At 43.4% G+C, this 14,252-nt stretch overlaps 1 protein-coding gene across 1 annotated transcript in view; it reads right to left on the reverse strand.

The window, feature by feature from the left end:
• cfap58 (cilia and flagella associated protein 58) overlaps positions 1–14,252 on the reverse strand; it is a 208,674-nt gene that overhangs the window by 62,354 nt on the left and 132,068 nt on the right. The gene's annotated exons all lie outside the window — the stretch shown is intronic.

A 14,252-nucleotide genomic window follows, 5' to 3' on the forward strand; every position in this document is an offset into this window, starting at 1 on the left:
GATCCTTAGACAACACTTTCCAAACCCACGGCCACTTCCATCTAGAATGACAAGGGCAGCAGATACTTGGGAACACCACCACTTGCAAGTTCCCCTCCAAGCCACTGACCATCCTGACTTGGAAATATATCGCCATTCCTTCTCAGTCACTGGGTCAAAATCCTGGAATTCCCTCCCTAAAGGCATTGTGGGTCAATCCACAGCACATGGACTGTAGCTATTCAAGAAAGCAGCTCACCACCACCTTCTCAAAGTCAACTAGGAATGGGGACTAAATGGTGGCCAGCCAGCGACACCCATGTTCCACGAATGAATTAAACAAAAACATGGGTGTAATTCTGGCCAAGGCTTTAATGCGCATGGTGAACGTCCACTGGATGGATGCTGGGCAAGTAGATCATGAGGTCAATCAGCATCATGCGAGGCTGATTTGACCCCATCCGTTCCATTTTTAGCTTAAGGTTCCAGCTAATATTCTCTCCCAATCTTGCACAGCTTAACATGAACTTACAGCAGGATTTACCAAACCCATCTACCCCACCCCAAAACTCCAATACCACTATTTAGAAGGATCACCATCTAATTACAGACCAGTTGCTGGTAGATGTCATCTGGCTGTTGCAATGGTACTTTAAAGTTGTAAAAGTCTGCAGACTGTGGTTTGACTTTTTGCAGACTTCAAGGTTTATGCGCAAACCCAGTTGTTCCCAGACATGGGTGCATTGGCAGAATGACTTGGAGAATAAACAGAGGCCATGGAGTGCAAAATAAACTGCTGGAAGATGGTGGGGGTGAGGGGGAAAGAAGAGGAGGAGGTGGAAGGCAAAATCTAGCTAGGGTCTACACATGATGTTCAGGGAGCCATTCTCCTATCTGAATCTCAGTGAGAAACATTAGGGTTAGGGTTAGATGTCTATGCTTCAGTAAGGACACCCTCACTTTAATCTGCCACCAGTTGCCACAACTGCCTCCTCGGAGCAGGGCAAAAGCCTCATTGCCAGCAGGGTCGAACTTTTACCTTTTAACTTTTGACCTTTCCAGTCTGAAGTACGAGTAATTTGGAACAGTTTGCAGTTTGCCATCCTCGGGTGCAGAAGAGAGCTCACTGAGACTGTCAAAACTGGGTGAGCTATGTTTCAATTTCTATTGCCAGGAACCAGCAGGTGAAGAGAGCATATAGCTAGCTTCCGAATGGTGTGAAAATTTTGACCTGCAAATGCCAAGTGTCAACTCTGCCCTACAACACAACCAAAAGAGGAGATTTTGCTCCCTCAGCATCCAGCTGGTGTGTGACCACAGGCAGCAAATCATGGGCCAGTGGTGACGTCTCCATCTTGTAGCAATCCACTGGGCAGACTGCGCCTAAGCCACCATAAGGTGGCTAAGCAGGAGATCTGCAGATGACTCATAAAATCATATCAATGAATCCTTACAGTGCAGAAGGAGGCCATTCAGCTCATCAGATCTGTACTGACTCTCTGACAGTGTATCTTACCCAGGCCCTATCCCCCATCCTATCCCCATAACCCAATATATTTACCGTGGCTAAACCATCCAATCTACACATCTTTGGACTGTAGGAGGACCCAGAGGAAACCCATGCAGACATGGGGAGAATGTGCTAATTCCGCACAGTCACCTAAAGTCGGAATTGAACTTGGGTCCCTGGTGCTGCGAGGCAGCTGTGCTAACCATTGTGCTACCATGTCGCACACATGACTCTAGAGGACAACCCAAGTGCATGTGCGCAGCAGTGAAAGATATCCTGCCCATGAAATGTGCCAGAGCAGCATTCTGGCATGTTGAAACAGTGCATTCACTGCCTGGATCCCTCCAGAGGCAATCAATACTTGGCAGAGCTGGTGTCAAGATGCTTCTTTATTCCTTTATGGGATTCTATGGCCTCGCTCGAGCAAGATCAGAAATTCCAGCCCGAGGTCAACAGATATTTCCATTGTCCGCCCCTCACCCACTTTGATTCCGTGGCAGGCGAGGCGGGAGAAATCTGGCAGTGGGCTTCTCTGGCTGGGTGATTTATTGCCTATTCCTGAAGATATTTAGGAGTCAACCACATTGCTGTGGCTCTGGAGTCACATGTAGGCCAGACCAGGTAAGGATGGCAGATTTCCTTCCCTAAAGGACATTGGTGAACCAGATAGGTTTTTTAACAACAATTGACAATGGTTTCACGGTCATCATCAGACTTTTAATTCCAGATTTCTATTGAATTCAAATTTCACCATCTGCCATGGTGGGATTTGAACCCAGGTCTGCAGAGGATTACCCTGGGCCTCTAGATTACTAGTTCAGTGACAATAGTACTATGCCGCTGCTTCCCCTGAGATTTACAATAGTCCATTGCATGCTGCATAACCACACTAATGTTGGTGGTCAGCCCTTGCCAGCAGCTATACGGTAAGCAGCTGAGGAAACCTTTTCTGTCTGGTTTTCCATGAAGAACTCATCTGAGTGCTATACAAGTAACTACAAACCCAATTTCACCTTCGCCCACACTTTACTTTCTTGCTATCACTGACCATCACAGATCTGCTTGGCACAATCAGTAAATGCTTCAGTGTTTCCATATCAAATTAGTTCCTTGCATGGAATAATGCCCTCTTCCAATCTCCTTTTTGAAAAGTACAATCGAGCTTTCAGTGGTGTTAGCCACAGACAATATTGGTTCTCAACTGGTACGTCCAGCTGAACTACTGATACTCATTGGAATTTGGAAGAATGAGAGGCAATCTTATAGAAACACATACAATTATGAAACAGGGAAGTTGTTTCCACTGGTGGATGGTCTTCGAGCTAGGGAGCATGGCCTCAAAATAAGGGGAAGCAGACTTGGGACTGAGTTGAGGAGGAACTTCTTCACCCAAAGGGTTGTGAATTTGTAGAATTCCCTGCCCAGTGAAGCAGTTGAGGCTACATCATTGAATGTTTTTAAGGCAAGGATAGATAAATTTTTGAACAGTAAAGGAATTAAGGATTATGGTGACATAGCTCTTGGAGCTAAAGAAATCAAGGAGTATGGGATGAAGGGGGGAATCAGGATATTGAATTTGATGATCAGCCACGATCAAAATGAATGGTTGAGCAGGCTCAAAGGGCTGAATGGCCTACTCCTGCTTCTGGCTTCTGTGCTTCCATGTGAGCGGGCGACTAAGTGGAGCTGGGTCCACAAAACGATCAGCCATGATCTTACTGAATGGCGGAACAGGCTTGAGGAGCCAGTTAGCCTATTTCTGCTCCTAGTTCCTATGTTCTTATGTAAATAAGCAGGCAGAGCACCAATCCCATCAACAGCCATGGGATAATTGTGCATGGTGTTTTGGGGACTATCCAGTTGAGACCCTTGCATATCACCCGATTTCAGTGTCACTATGTGGCTGGTGATTTAAATGGAGAAACCATAAAAATGGATCCACTCCTCCACACTGATACTGTTCCAAAGATCTCTTGTGAATATTGACATACTTCTGGGGACCTCTATTTCCAAAGGACAATGTCAACTAGGAACACAAAATAGTACTATCATTGCAGAAGACAAGTTTTACTAATATACTAAAATTCAAACAATTAGCTCGCACGTCAACCAATACAGAAATCATAGATAAACAGAAATATGACAAGGAGCATTTAATGGAGGTAACAGGAGTCTCACCAGCCAGCTGGACAGCCAGTGAGTCATATGAATTTGGGAAGGCCCACCAGATTAAGTGACAATTATGCACTTAGGTGGGCACAGGTGGGCTTCCTTCAGGATCAAGGACATTGTTAGCAGAAATCCCCACCTCCTGAGAGTTTCCGGCCAATCAGGCACCCACGGCATAGGCGAGTAATGGCGGGATGGAGGTCATGGGGGAAGGAGTTGGCAGCAAGAACTTGGAGGTGGTTCTCAGTGGGCCCCTTCAGGTGTTTGTACATGATGAAACCTCCTGGAATCCTACAAGCAATACCAAAAGGGTTAGCTTTTCGGGCTTCCCACATGGTGAATCCCACACCCACTGGTGGATTCCAGTGGTGATGGTGTGAGGCCCTTTTGTGGGCATCTATTACTTACTTAAAGATCTTAATCAGCAGAAGGGCAGGACAGCCATTCATGAGCCTTTGGCCTTTGACTCGATCTGGACAGAGAAGGGAAGGTAGTAGGGTCTCTTCTCCATAGAAAACTAGTGTAGAAGGTGGCTCCACTCACATCACACATCACTTTCAGGAGCATAAATATTTTCCCCACAGCAGGTTGAGGTGATAATAAACAAGAAAGTCAAGTTTCAGCTTTGGCCCAGTGGTAGCAGAGGTTGTGGAGTCAGGCTTTGCTTTAACCATTCAGCACATAATCTACATTGACAGTTCAGTGCAGTACTGAGGGAGCACTGCGCAGTTGGATGTGCTATTTTTGTGTTGTTGAAGTGAAATCCAGTCTGCCCTCTCAGTTAGATGTAAATGAGACAGAGCACTATTTAAAGAACACATAATCCTTCGTTTAACATCACTACAAAATGGTTAACCAATCATCCTATTTCTGTTACTTATGCCTTACTACTGTATTAACCCCAAGAGCAATGATTAAATTTCAAAAGTATGAAACAGCCTGAGGACATGAAAGGTCAATGCAAATGCAAGGATGTAATTTTTGTACTGATGATAAAGAAAAGTTTACAACTACCACAGTGGGTCAGATCTCAAACAATGACAAGACAGAGTATCTGTCTCTGAGAATCTGGTGAACTGGTGCGGCAACAATAATCTCTCCCTCAATATCAACAAAATGAAGGAGATCGTCATTGACTTCAGGGGAGCATAGCGGAGAATGTACCTCTGCTTATATCAACAAGGATGAAGTAGAAACAATAGAGAGCTTCAAGCTGATCTCTGGAACAGTGTCAGTGCAGAGGAGTGGATCAATTTTTATGGTTTCTCCATTTAAAAAGTCACCAGCCAAATAGTGACACTGTAATTGGGTGATGTGCAAGAGGCTCAACTGGATAGTCCCCAGAACAGGCAAGGGATTGCAGTGCACAATTAGCCCATGCCTATTGATTGTGATGCAGGCAACACTCCAAATGGGGCCCCCTCCACGCTGACACTATAGTTAAGAGAGCCCACCAACACCCCTACTTTCTCAGAAGACAAAGGAAATTTGGCATGTCAGCTACAGCTCTCACCAACTTTTATAGATGCACCATAGAAAGCATTCTTTTGGTTGTATCACAACTTGGTATGGCTCCTGCCCTGCCCAAGACCGCAAGGAACTACAAAAGGTCATGAATGTAGCCCATTCCATCACACAAACCAGCCTCCCATCCATTGACACTGTCTACACTTCCCACTGCCTCGGCAAACCAGCCAGCATAACTAAGGAGCCCACACACCGCGGACATGCTCTCCTCCATCTTCTTCCGTCAGGAAAAAGATACAAAAGGCCGAGGTCATGTACCAACCGACTCAAGAACAGCTTCTCCCCTGCTGTTGTCAGGCTTTTGAATGGATCTACCTTGCATTAAGTTGATCTTTCACCACACCCTAACTATGTCTGTAACACTACATTCTGCAGTCTGTCCTTTCTTTCTGTATGAACAATATGCTTTGTCTACGTAGCATGCAAGAAACGAAACTTTTCACTGTATATCAATAGATATGACAATAATAAATCAAATCAAAAAAACTACCAAAGCTACAATGCTTGCCTTTGGATGCCAAAGTAATGAATTCCAAATCCAAGGACTCACAGGACATCCCTGTCACTTGATTCTGCCTTGCTTGGTCAAATTAATTTTATCTGCACCCATCCACACAACCAGATCTCAAAAAGGCAGCACAGCAGAGTGTCTGTTCATTCTTATGGGTTACATCATTCACCTGCAGGTGACAGATTACCACAAACTGTAGGAGACCCGGGGCCTAATTGCAGAGAGGCAAACAGCACATCAACAAAGGGAATAGAAATAAGGAGGAAAGGAGCAAAAATAATGTGCACTAAAAATTACTCCTGCAATAATATACGCATTTTGAAATGAAGTCACAATACATTTGGAAGCAATTCCGTATCTGTTTTCAATAAGTTCTGAACTCTAACAATATGGTGATATCCAAACACATATCTATCATGATGTGACACGACAGCACTGTTGGAGTCAGCTGCAGTTATGAACAAGATGACATTTAAAGACATGATTGAAATTGTTCATCGCTGTATGACCAAGTACAATGCTGCAGCTAAAGAGACAATAAATTTAATTCAGTATTTAAATATCATGAAGCTAATCAGCCAGCATTTGGGCACAAAATGCTGCTGCAATTTGGCACAAATATGTTAGGGTGGACCCAGGCATAGGTGAAGCATTGTGGGAAAGAGTCACGGGGAAGGGGCAGATGAGGGTGGATGGCAGCCAGGACAGAAGTGGGGTGGGGGGGGGGGGGGGGGGGGGGGGGGTGCTCTCAGATGTTTCTTGAATCATGGGCAGAGTGCCTTTGGACAAGAGAGCACTCCCTTCCAACCCCAGCAGCCTGGTGTCTGCAAGCAAACACACCAGCATTCACTTATTATGCTTGTCATATCTCCTGGTCCACACCAGGTTAATAGTAGTGGAAGTGGAATGCGATCTTAAGGAGACATTGATTGCCCACTTAAGGCCCTCGACTGGCAGCAAGGCATAAAAGCCCACAACTTCTTTCCAAGGAGTTAGTTGGGGTGGAGAGTCCAGCCTGATTAAATGATCCCACCACTAAATTTCTCATAAGATTCCATCCATTGTGTGATCCAACAGGAATATAAATCTGAAAACTCAAGTAAAAGGCACTGTGGCAAAAATAAGGACTGCCATCTTCTGCTTTTTAGAATTTTAAAGGAGAAGGAACACTTTTTGCCAAGTATGAAATGGTGGACCAGAGAAACTCTGTTGCTGGGAACACAACATAGTTGCTCCCCATGAATTAGCTCCTAAAGGATTCTCTCTGATGTCAGAACAGCATGGTTAGGATGTTTAACAGAAGAATAATTCTCTAGCTATGGTCCATGTGTGAAAACTGCCTCAAGTAAAATGCTAAGACACAACTGTTACGGGTAATCATCCCACTCTCTGCCAAGGTTTGAAGACTGTAAACATTTTATTTGCTTGGTTGCTTCAAAATAAATCACCACATCAAAAGGTTCCTTGGAGTAAATATTCAAATGCAGACTACAACTCTAATCCTGACAACGATGCACCAGATTTCACCATGAGCATTTGAAACTCATGTATACTACAGATAGGAAATCCTAAAAACACACTTCGAGATTGGAATGCGCATCAGGAAACAAAGACAGGGTAGGTTCATGTGACACATCCAAAGAAACTCCAATTTTAAGATACTATAAAAAGGGTATCAGTTTAGAAATCGTAAAGTCACTTGGTCGTACAGAATTTGAGATTTGTTGGAAAGAAAGACACACGCTGTCAAAGTTTTTCATCTTGTGTTCATCGGGACAGAATACAAGAATGCCAAATTTCAAAGAGAACAACAATTTACACTTGATGAGGATAGGGTGCTGATTAGTTGGTGCGTCAACTGATTGGCCTAGACATTGTCTTGTATTCTGCACCGGTAAACAACTGTCGCTAACACTTCTGTTTAATACCAAAAAGATACAACACGCGTCTGCGTTCCTTTTGTCTGTAGAGGACAGGCATCTGTTTACGAATATAAGTAGCTTCTGGCAAGCGTTAAGTGAGCCACGTCGCAAGAATGACTGATCAACTTCAATTGGTTGTTTGTATAATTCTTAGCATGGTTAGGATCATTCATTGAGTGCTGTCCAATCATAGAATCACATCTAATTTAGATATTATAGCATGAGTTTTGCAAGCACAAACTGGTTGAGTACTGTCAGTACTCTGCCAATTGCAAACAGCCAAAGGAACATGCTGTTTGATATGATCTGACAATAGCTGGGGAGCACATAAGTACTTCGCATCACACAAGGTAAAATTGTTGGAAAGAAATCTGAAGTACAATTATCATGGCCATTGCAAGTTATCTACAGAGTTTATTTACCATTAAGTCCTATCATGTTTTTCTCTCATCTGTATTAGCCACTGATCTTGTCAGTATTTTCGACTTGCTGCTCCTTACTCAAGTCCACTGCAATCCCTTTGCCCATTGATTGTTAGATGGCATGCAGTGAGCAGTCATTATTTTACCTGTCTCTGGAGTACATATGCTCAAATATAGATGAAAGGAATACACTTGTTCACACATGGTCATCAAATATCTTTTCGCTGCCATACTGTGAACGGTGTGCAAATGTAACATCAGCCATGGTAGCACAGCACTGCTATATCAGAAGTAGTCATGATGTGGGGATGCCGGCGTTGGACCAGGGTAAACACAGTAAGAAGTCTCACAACACCAGGTTAAAGTCCAACAGGTTTATTTGTCGCAAAGACTGCTAGCTTTCAGAACTGGCTGTTCCTTCATCAGGTGAGTGGGAGAACTGATCACAAACAGGGCATATAAAGACACAAACTCAATTTAAATGAATAATGATTGGAATGTGAGTCTTTACAGCTAATCAAGTCTTAAAGGTATAGACAATGTGAGTGGAGAGAGCATTAGACACAGGTTAAAAAGATGTGTATTGTTTCCAAACAGGAAAGTTAGTGAGATTTTGCAAGTCCAGGCAAATTGTGGGGTTTACAGATAGTCTGACATGAACCCAAGATCCCGGTTGAGGCTGTCCTCATGAACGCGGAACTTGGCTACCAGCCTCTGCTCAGTGACTCTGCGCTGTCATATGTCGTGAAGGCCACCTTCTCCAAGGTGGCCTTCACAACACACGTGACCCCCACTATAACCCCCACAACTTGCCTGGACTTGCAAAATCTCACTAATCTTGCTGCCCAGAAACACATCTTTTTAACCTGTGCTTAACGCTCACTCCACTCACGTTGTCCGTACCTTTAAGATTTGATTAGTTGTAAAAACTCGCATTCCAATCATTATTCATGTAAATTGAGTTTGTGTCTTTATATGCCCTGTTTGTGATCAGAACTCCCATCCACATGATGAAGTTCCAAAAGCTAGTGGTGTTTGCTACAAATAAACCAGTTGGATTTTAATCAGGTGTTGTGTGACTTCTTACTATATCAGAAGTAGACAGTCATTGTTCCTTACTTCTTCGACAAAGAGCTCAGGGGTCATGAACTGCTTTAGAATTCAAGCACAATGAAGGGCATGATTTTCTTAACACTATTCAGGCTTGTCATGGGATAATAACCCTCTTGCTCCAATGTTCATAGGAATGTTGGTTATTGTGCAGCATATTGTGACATGAGTTTGTCATCCTGCACCTTGGGATAACCAACTATTTTAAATAACTAATGCTGCTGTTTAGCCTAAGGCTATAATTCCTGTTGAACTTGTTTATTTGGCAAGGAGTTGCATCCTCAATGCAACAGTGCACAGACTGGCTTATGTGTCCTAAGAACAAGCTTCCCTTAACCTTTCCAACCATGGAAAAATTTTGACTCCCCAGGTACATGGAAAAATCCCTGAGAAACATCCTTATTATATTGCCATCTTAGTATTATCATGCTGCCATCAGACTTTTGAATGGACCTATTTGCATTAAGTTGATCTTTCTCTATACCCTAGCTATCACTCTAACACTATATTCTGCATTCTCTCCTTTCCTTCTCTGCTTTGCTTTGTCCACATAATATGCAAAAAACAATATTTTTCACTGTATATAATACATGTGACAATAAATCAAGTATTGAAAAATTAAAACCACAAACTATTACGCAATAGGTGCAAATATAGAAAAACAAAACTTAAAAGATATTTTTATGTCTTGTATGTAAACATTTATTATAAAAAGCTTTGCTATTCAACAAAACTTTGAAGTCTTACCTTCTTTTGTCATTTTTAATGGGAGTACCCACTCTCACACATTCCCTCACCCACTCCCGTCCTCACACTGATCTCCTCATCCACTCATCTTCCTCTTCAGCCCCCATGGCTTAGGTTTCGCTTTGGCTTTACCAATGCGCCGGTGTCTTAGATATTGAAAGTGGTGCTGGTGTTAACAGCCACAAGAATTGCTTTAGTCTTGGTTATTGTTCTTGCTGGAACTCACCAAGGCTCATGAGGCAGTGCCTTCCAATCCACAACCACTGCCATCTAGAAGGACAAGGGCAGGGGAAACATAGGAACACCACCAACAGGAAGTTCCCCTCCAAGTCACAAAAAACCCTGACTTGGAAATATATCACCATTCCTTCATTGTCACTGGGTCAAAATCCTGGAACTCCCTTTCTAACAGCACTGTGGGTGCTCCTACTCCACATGGACTGCAGTGGTTCAAGAAGGTAACTCACCACCACCCTTTGATGGACAGTTAGGGAGACCAATAAATGCTGGTCTAGCCAGTGACACCTACTTCCCGTAAATGAATTTTTATAAGTTTCTCATTCGCCAGATGCCATAGATTAGTCACACCAACCCCTGAACTGGAGAGCTGGTGCAGACATAATGGACCAAATTGACTACTTCTGTGCTTTTTTTTGTACCTTTTGGTACTTTATTCCCAATCAAAATCAAATTCAAAACAGATCCAAGCTGATCAGACAGGCCACACCTCCCCTCGATCAAAAAAGGTCCAAGCTGACAGGATGAGGCATTACACCTCCCCCAGGGCTTGATCTGAGCTTCACCTCAGCCAAAAGACCCAGATGGCTTCAGGTGAAGCCTTACTACAATGTCATTGGCCAAGACCAGACACAGGGTCAAAAATTAGACTTGATCTTAGCCAAAAGGCCGAGAAGCGATGTAACCATTCTGTGATTCTGTGAAATGGAGAATTTTCCATTTTGTCCCAGCCTTGGAGATGGTTCAAAGTATTAGATGATACAGGAAACAAGTCACTCAGCACAGAATGCCCAGCCTCTGATCTGTTCTTGTAATCACAATATTTATATGGTTGGACCAGTTAAGTTTTTGCTCAATGATGACCCCTAGAATGGTGATGGAGGAGGATTTGGCAATGATAATGCCATTCAATGGCAAGAAAAAATGTTTATATCTTCTCTTGGAGGCAGGCATTCTCTGGCATATGCATGGCGCGAGTGTTGCTTGCCACTTATCAGCCCAAGGCTAATAATATTTTAATGCATGCAGGAACGGACTGCTTCATTACCTTGGGAATAGCCGATGGAACTGAACATTGTGCAATCATCAGCAAACATCCCTATTCCTGACCTTACAATGAAGGAAAAGCCGCTGATGAAGTATTCTTCAGTGTAGTCAGTGCTCTGAGCTGCTAGATGTTGCCTTTTGCAGGATAGTTAAACGGGCACTTGACCCATTTTCTAAAATGGCCATGGATACCTGGTACTGTTACCATTACATCATCTAATTAACCTCAGCTTAGTGCACCAATTAATGTTTATCTAATTATTACTTCAAACCAGTGAAAATATCCACCATTTTCTCATGAAATATTGTTAACAAGGTTAAATAGGCGGCTAATATTCCTCACAGTGGCAACATTTGCCTTCCCCTTAATTTGTTGAACTCAGTAATTAGATATAGTGGAACACTTTGAATAGCATTAACCATCAGCAGATGCTGCTATTGCACTTTACCCCTTTTCTATCATTGCAGGACAATACAGAAGGAACGCTATGTTTAATCCCTGTGGAAAATAAGGGGCTAGATTTTACAAGCCCCACCGAGCATTTTTTTTCAGCAGGCGAGTACATAAGGGGTGCTAAGTCCAAGGTGCTACCTTCTCACTCATCCCCCAAGCTGTTCTCTATAATGCAGCGAATGAGTAGACACCAAAGTCAGCAGCCTGCCTACCATGGAAATATGAAGGGTCTATTTAGCTTACTTACAAGACAACTGTCCCCAGTAATATGCTGTCCATGCCATTAAACTATTGGCGTGGATGGGCAGGCAGGTATGGGCAGCCCATTCTTTCAAAAATGATTTCAAAAGGACAGGAAAGAAGGCGGTACCATCTTTGGGGATTGCCAATGTGCATTGAGGCACTGTCCCTGAAGACAGTACCCCCCTAAATCTGCAGCCATCAGTGCTATTGCTGCAGGGCAGGCTTGTTTCTTGGCAGTGGGTTTCCAATCAACTTTTTATATGGGATCCAGTCCACAGCCACAAGTTATTTTCTCACAAAACAAATTCTAATTTCACACACAGGCCATACTGTGGAAGGTGGCTGCAGTATGGTTTAAAACGTTGAGAGTTAAAAGGTTATGGTACAAACAGTGAAGATAAGTACTTTTTTGGGCAAAACTGATTTGCTTCATCCTTGGAGCAAGGAACTATATAGTAGGTTCCTAAATATACATTCCACTGATAGAATAAAGTAAAAGTTTATTTATTACTGTCACAGATAGGCTTATATTAACACCACAATGAAGTTACTGTGAAAATCCCCTAGTCGCCAGATGTTTGTTCGGCTACACTGAGGGAGAATTTAGCATGGCCAATGCACCTAACCAGAGCGTCTTTCGGACTGTGGGAGGGAATCAGAACACCGGAGGAAACCCAGGCACACATGGGGAGAGCGTGCAGACTCCAGACAGACAGTGACCCCAGCTGGGATTGAACCTGGGGCCCTGGAGCTGCTAACCACTGTGCCGTGGTGCCGCTCCATTTCAGAATGAAAGTAATATTATGGAATAATGTCTGCTGTGGAATGCAATCGTACTAAAAGTGTCCTAAATTTGCAGCTATACTATCACTCAAACTCATTAGCCTCCATTGGTGCTTTGATCTGCCCACTAGAAGAATCAAAGGAGGAAAAGGGCAATGAACAGATTTACTACAACATTGCACTACTGAGAATAAAAATTACTGTATCTCATATTGATTCAGAATTTCTGATCTCCAGATGGCGTACACTAAAAGAAATCCCGAGGTGTGCTTGGGAAACACCCCCAGAAAACCCCACGCAAGGACTGCACAGGAATTGCCTGGACAGTTCAAACTTCCAATGGGAAATCACGCTGCACTGGGAACTATCCACAACTTCAACTTAATTCAGAGACTTTGGATTATCAAAGCAGAGTCGCTATTCATGATGAGTAAGAAGGAATATAACTACTTCTAACTCCTGGGTAACGAGAGCACTGACTCCCCCAATCCCCCACTACATCAGCCGACTACACTCCTCTCCTCCCCACTGGACCCCAGTGTAATGACTCGGAAAGCCGACTGGAAAGGAACATAGTTTATTACAAAATACAAAGTAAAACTATCACCGTGGTGTACACAGACTAATCCCTGTCTGGCACTCCAGGACAGCAAGCTCAGTCCTAGGCTCAGCTAATGAGTTCCGGCTGGGTAGGCCATAAATTAGGGCTGATTTTCTAAGCCCTCACTTAGTACCAAGACCCTCTGGCACCAGTATGTAAAGCCTTCAGGCTATGACATAGTGCAGTACCTTGTGCAGCAGCTACTGCCATAAGCATCGTAGGAAGATGGTATAATGAGGCTCTAAAATGCCAGGAGTTCAAGGTTATTTCCCAAAACTGAATTTTAATAGCTATAAAATGCTTTGGAATGGCATGAGGTTGTGAAGGCACAATAGCAATGCAAGACTTTTGTTTCCTTTTCCTGGAGGGTGGATGGTAAGCCTGTGAATCAGCAATTGGTACGCATATAGCCTGTTATCATCAGTTAGGAACATTATCAATTTTTGGGCACAAGGCGTTGCTGCAGCTTTCCCCATTGGAAAATAAAAAGCAAACAACTTCTAAAAACAAGGAAATGAGTTTTAAGTTGAAGTTTATTTATTAGTGTCACAAGTAGGCTTACATTAACACTGCAATGAAGTTACGGTGAAAATTCTCTAGTCGCTGTACTCTGGCGCCTGTTCAGGTACACTGAGGGAGAATTTAGCATGGTCAATGAACCTAAACAGCATGTCTTTCGGACTGTGGGGGGAAATTGGGGTAACCGGAGCAAACCCAAGCAAACACGGGGAGAACGTGCAGACTCTGCACAGACAGTGACCCAAGCCAGGAATCAAGCCCGGCGCTGTGAGGCAGCAGTACTAACCACTGTGCCATCATGCCACCCACTTCAGATAGACATGATAAATGGTGAGGACATCATTGAGGCAAATGACTTGCTCCAAGAAAACACAGTAGGTGGATTTAGCAACGCCATGGCCCATGACCAGCAATGGCCTCTCCTTTACTATTTATACTTGTATAGAAGCTTTTGTCACTGCACGCATAATT

The sequence above is a fragment of the Carcharhinus amblyrhynchos genome, chromosome 17 (genome assembly GCF_965287045.1).
Source record: "Carcharhinus amblyrhynchos chromosome 17, sCarAmb.v2.hapA, whole genome shotgun sequence".
NCBI classification, from domain to species: domain Eukaryota; kingdom Metazoa; phylum Chordata; class Chondrichthyes; order Carcharhiniformes; family Carcharhinidae; genus Carcharhinus; species Carcharhinus amblyrhynchos.